This window comes from Artibeus jamaicensis, unplaced genomic scaffold, assembly GCF_021234435.1.
Source record: "Artibeus jamaicensis isolate MK-2021 breed Jamaican fruit bat unplaced genomic scaffold, CSHL_Jam_final contig_464, whole genome shotgun sequence".
NCBI classification, from domain to species: domain Eukaryota; kingdom Metazoa; phylum Chordata; class Mammalia; order Chiroptera; family Phyllostomidae; genus Artibeus; species Artibeus jamaicensis.
In genome coordinates, this window is record NW_026521842.1 from 14,988,412 (window position 1) to 14,993,832 (window position 5,421).

At 40.2% G+C, this 5,421-nt stretch overlaps 1 pseudogene; it reads right to left on the bottom strand.

Moving 5' to 3' along the window:
* Positions 1 to 3,501: 3,501 nt before the first annotated feature.
* Positions 3,502 to 4,479, bottom strand: LOC119063162 (40S ribosomal protein S6-like; annotated as a pseudogene).
* Between the last annotated feature and the right edge of the window lie 942 nt (positions 4,480 to 5,421).

Here is a 5,421-nt window from a genome sequence, read left to right on the forward strand (position 1 = left end):
AAATAAATAATTACTTTTATGGTTTATTTATTAGTGACAGCTTGCAGATTTAACAAACAGTAACCCCAAATGACAAAAACAAAACTTTAGTTTTGGGCCAGGATTCAGAGGCCAGTCCTGGCTGGATTTAACTCGCCTTGTGCCCTGAAAGCGCTCACGAGGTGCTTACCATCTCTGGGTCTATTTCCTCAGCCCGCCAATATTTATTTATGACTGGCCCTATTCTCAAATGGATTCAAAGTGTCTTCTCATGCAGAGGGATCAAATGTGTGAAAGCACTCTGAAAAATATCAAGCGTCATGAGAATATACGTATAAAAATTTTTGTTCCACCTCACAATTCAACTAAAGCACTTATAGATTACCCACTACAAGTAACGGTAGTGCATTTTGTCTTAGAATTTACAGAAGCATTTGCATCTACCCTGATTCATTTGCTTCTCACCCACCATAACTCGCAAACCACACAAGCATTGTAGCATAGTAGTTAAAAGCCTTGGTTTCTGGCACTAGGTTAAAACTCAGCTCTTCCCCTCTTTATTGTGTGACCTGCAGCAAGTTACTTCATATTGCTGAACATTCCTGAACCTCATTGTACCCATCTTTAAAATGGAGTTAATAGAGAGATGCAAATTAAAACCACAATGATATACCACTTTACACCAGTCAGGATAGCCATCATAAACAAAGCAGCAAACAAGTGTTGGAGAGGATGTGGAGAAAAGGGAACCCTAGTGCACTGTTGGTGTGATTGCAGACTGGTACAACCACTATAGAAAACAGTATGGAATTTTTCTCAGAAAACTAAAAATGGATCTGCCTTTTGACCCATCAATTTCACTACTAGGATTATATCCTAAGAACACTGAAACACCAATCCAAAAGAACCTATGCACCTCAATGTTCATAGCAGCACAATTTACAATAGTCAGGTGCTGAAAGCAACCTGGGTGCCCAACAGTAAATGAATGGATAAAAAAACTATGGTACATTTATACAATGGAATTCTATGCAGCAGAAAGAAAGAAGGAGCTCCTACCCTTTGCAACAGCATGGATGGAACTGGAAAGCATTATGCTGAGTGAAATAAGCCAGGCGGTGAAAGACAAATACCATATGATCTCACCTTTGACAGGAACCTAAATAACAAAACAAAAAAAAACAAGCAAAATATAACCAAAGACACTGAAATTGAGAACAGGCTGACAGTGACCAGAGGGTAGAGGGGAGGGAATTTCAGGGGAATTTCAAGGGAAAAGAAGTATGGTTTATAGGAACTAGTATAAAGGACACATAGACAAAAACTATGGGAGGTGGAAATGGGAGGGAGGTGGGGAGGGATGGGTGGGTGGGCTGGGATGGGAGTAAAAAACAGAAAACTGTACTTGAACAACAATTAAAATTAAAAAAAATAAAATGGAGTTAATAGTAGCATTGGTATCTTAAGGCTGGTGTGGTCATTAAATGAGCTGATACACTTAAAGTACTTAGAACAGCAGTTGGCACATAGTAAGGGCTCAATAAATATTAGCTCTCTTTAGGATAAATATTATCACCCCCACTTTAGACATGAGGAAACAGAAGCCTAGAGAAATTAAATGATTTGTTATACCTACGTACAGCAGAGACCAGAATCCAATCTAGACCTTTCAACTTGGAATGTATCTTTTGGTCCATTTAGTAATCGTTCAATGAATGTGCTGCCTGACTCTTTCCACTGTACTGCACAGTTCTGGGCATACAGAATCTGTAATGGGCATCTCAAAAGAAACTGTCCCTACTCCCCAGAGATAGTAATAATCTCTGGGGAGTAGGGACAGAGGAAAATCTGAGGAAAACTAGATTTTTTTAAATTTCTCAAATACAAAAGAAAATTAGTGATATTATTACTCAGTAGATAAGTCCTAGTTCCAAAAAAAAAAAAACCCAAAAGGTGAAAGATCACTAGAGCAGTGAAAGAGGGCTTTTGGAAGACATGACATGAAGTTGGAATTTGTGGTACTGGGGGTGAAGGGGGTACCCTCTCTCTTCAGTAGGGACCTCAAATGGCTCAGTATCATCAGCTAAAGCCATATGACCTTTACAGCAGATGAGGAAAGCCCTCTCTGCAGAATTGCAGTCAGTGTCTTTCACAAGGAACTCTTCCTACTCTCCATCTACTAGAGACCTCAGCAGAGAAAGGACAGTGAAGAGGGGATACAGCCCTGTAGGAAATACAGGGACCTGAGTCAAAGAGGCAGTTCCACTGGCCTGTTTTGTTATGGTTTGAGTCATCTGAATTTATAAATAAGCCAGAAAGTCAGACAGAAATCAGTCCATCTGTTGTTTATGTAATGCTCTTGCAAAAAGGATTTTTATAATTCTTTTATGCATGATGCCTACTCGAAGTTTATCCTGGCCTAGGAAAGGGTTTAGGAATTAACACTTCAGTTATGACAAAAACCAGAAGTGAAGTAAAAATTAAGATTCCATTCACTCCACAGACTCTTTGACCTCCAACCAGAATATTGGGAAATGTACTACATGTTCCTGCAAAGTGAAGGCCAAAGCCCAGAAGATATCAGGCACATCCAAGCACCTTCTTTGCTTTAGAGATATTTTAAAAGAGGCAGTCCAAAGTGCTTGCACCTGAGATGTTTTATGTCATATTTATATTTTTCGAAGTGTAGTTATGCTTGATCTGAAAATGAGTCTGCATTATGTTGGCACTTTTGGAATGAAAAATCTCACCAGATATGAGACTGCAACCAAGTCAAACTCCAACTTGAGGAAACGGTGCCATTCTCCCACATAGGGAAGAGGAAACTGAGGCCACTGGGAAAAGTGCAGCGCCCAGAAAAAGAGCGGGGCTTCAGACTCATTGTAATTTTGTTTCTTTAATATGGGCACTATCATTTGCCTAGAAAGATCCATAGGAAATTGGTTTTGTTCTCTTTCAAGTGAAGAGCCCCATCCTTGTTTCTTCAAAATCAGTCAGCCCTTCATGCTGCTTTAAAATCAGCCTGGGAAGATCAAAAAGTGTTGGGACACCTTCGTAACTAGGGCCACCAATTCCTAGTACCTGGTTCAGGGAACACCAAACTGCTCCTCCACCAAGCCCCTCACACATGCCTGACAACGACAGGGTTCCAACAGAGGCCAGGGTGAGGTGTACGCTCTGGAGGAGAGGCAGCCAGATTGCTGCGCCCACAGGTCAGGCCCAGGCCTTGGATTTCAAGGATCCTTCCTCTAACTCATATTCTTTGAATAAACTTGTGTTTCATAAGAAAAATCTTAGAATGAAACATTCAAGACAAAACTGATTTTTTTAAAAAGAGAGAAGTTGGTATACAGGTATCACTTTTTCACATGCAAAGTGGACAATGTAAACTCTCCTGGACTCATAAAATAGGAATTTGAAATAAAGATTCTGTGTCCCCAGTAACTGCATTTAAAAATTAACTTGGCTTTTTTTCTTTGAGATTTGGTGTTTGTTTTTATTTATTACTCCTCTTAGAAGACCTCATATTTGACTGGGCTCAGACTTTAAGGCAGAAGCTCTCAGAGAGGACAGCCTATGTCTCTTGGCAATCTCTTCCTGATGTTTTTCTTTGGCCTCCTTCATTCTTTTAGCCAAAAGTGTAGCGTATTGTGCACCCTCTCCCTTATTTTTCTTTGTATGTTGTTTCTTCAGAGCAATACACCATTTATGTTGCAGGACACGTGGAATAGCAATATGCTGAATCTTGGGCACTTTGGTCCTAGGTTCCTTACCTTCTTTGTTTAGGGGCTTTCTCACAACATATTGGCAGACATCATCTTCTTTAAAGAGAATGAAAAATTTGTGGATTTTGCCCTGACTGGTGTGGCTCAGTGTATTGAGTGCCAGCCTGTAAACTGGGGAGGAGGGCGGGTATCCATTCGATTCCCAGTCAGGGCACATGCCTGGGTTGCAGGACAGGTCCCCAGTTTGGAGCGTGCAAGAGGCAACCAATTGATCTATCTTTCGCACATTGATGTTTCTCTCCCTTTCCCTGTCTCTAAAAATAAATAAATAAAATATTTTTAAAATTTTGTGGATTCTGCTAGCTCTTTTGGGACCCAGGAAACAAGGCACAGTAGTATCAGTGAGACCAGGAATATCTGCCCTCCCCGCCCCCTTTTTTTACAATGACCAAGTTGAGAACATGAAGATTGGCATCCGCAGTGCAACCCTGAACACATCTGTCCCTTCTCTCTCCAGTCTTCTGTGATCTGTAACAGGAATGCCCCTTGCTCAGCAGCAGGCAGACATGGCTATGCATCGAGACACCCTACTTCATGAAGAGACCTTGTTCGTTTCTACCACTAATCAAACCACATGACCCTCCCATTCTTCTCCTAGAATTTCTGCAGCAACTGTGGCCATACACGTCTCATAAAAGGTACAAGGTTTGAGTTCATCATCTACTTCAATGAGTTTCTGGCAGCCAGTGGTTGGGAAAGAGATGTTCAGCTTCATCCTGAAGCAGCTGATCACCTCTGAGCCACCACAAAAAACAAAGGAGAGAGAGAGCAATTTGGCAATTTTTCTATGAACCTAAAGTTATTCTAAAAAATAGTTTCATTGCCCTGGCTGGTGTAGCTCAGTGGACTGAGCGCGGGCCTGCGAACCAGACAATCGCGGTTCGATTCCCAGTCAGGGCACATGCCTGGGTTGCAGAGCAGTTCCCTGCAGGCCAGTTCCCAGCAGAGGACGCACAAAAGGCAACCGTACATTGATGTTTCTCTCCCTCTCTCCTTCCCTTCCCCTCTAAAGGTAAATAAATAAACATATAAAAAATAATAAATAAAAAACATCTTAAGAAAAAAATAGTTTCTTAAAAAGAAAAACAAAAATACCAGTTACACAAGAAACAAACAAAAACATCATTAATTTGGCCAACTTGTTTTCTCAGCCTCTTCTTTACCTAGTCTCATAGAATCACTAATATTTGGTCCAGTAGAACTTGGCAAGCAACCAGAAAGGAAATTACTATTCATTGAGCACCTACTAAGTGCTAAAAAGCTTTACATACATTATTTCTTTTAATCCTTGCTATTTTCCCCATTTTACAGGTGAGAAAAAGGAAGCTTACAATTAGTAAGTGGCAGAGTCTAAATTTGAACCCAGGCATAGAAGATTCCAGATTTTTGGAAAACAATTCTCTTACTTTTAGTGTTTGCACATTCATTAAGATACTCATTTTTTAAGAAAACGTGCATTCCTCTAGTTCCTTAGCTCTCTCATGCACATCTGATAGGAGGTACCATTTGCCAAAAGTCTTATTTATAACTAGTAAGTATAGGGATGAGATTTGAATACATACCATTCTGCTTCCTTGGAAAAAGTGATAATTATGAGAGAAATGAGAATCTGAGAGAAAATGAAAGTTTATTGACTAAAATTAATAAAACTCTGTAG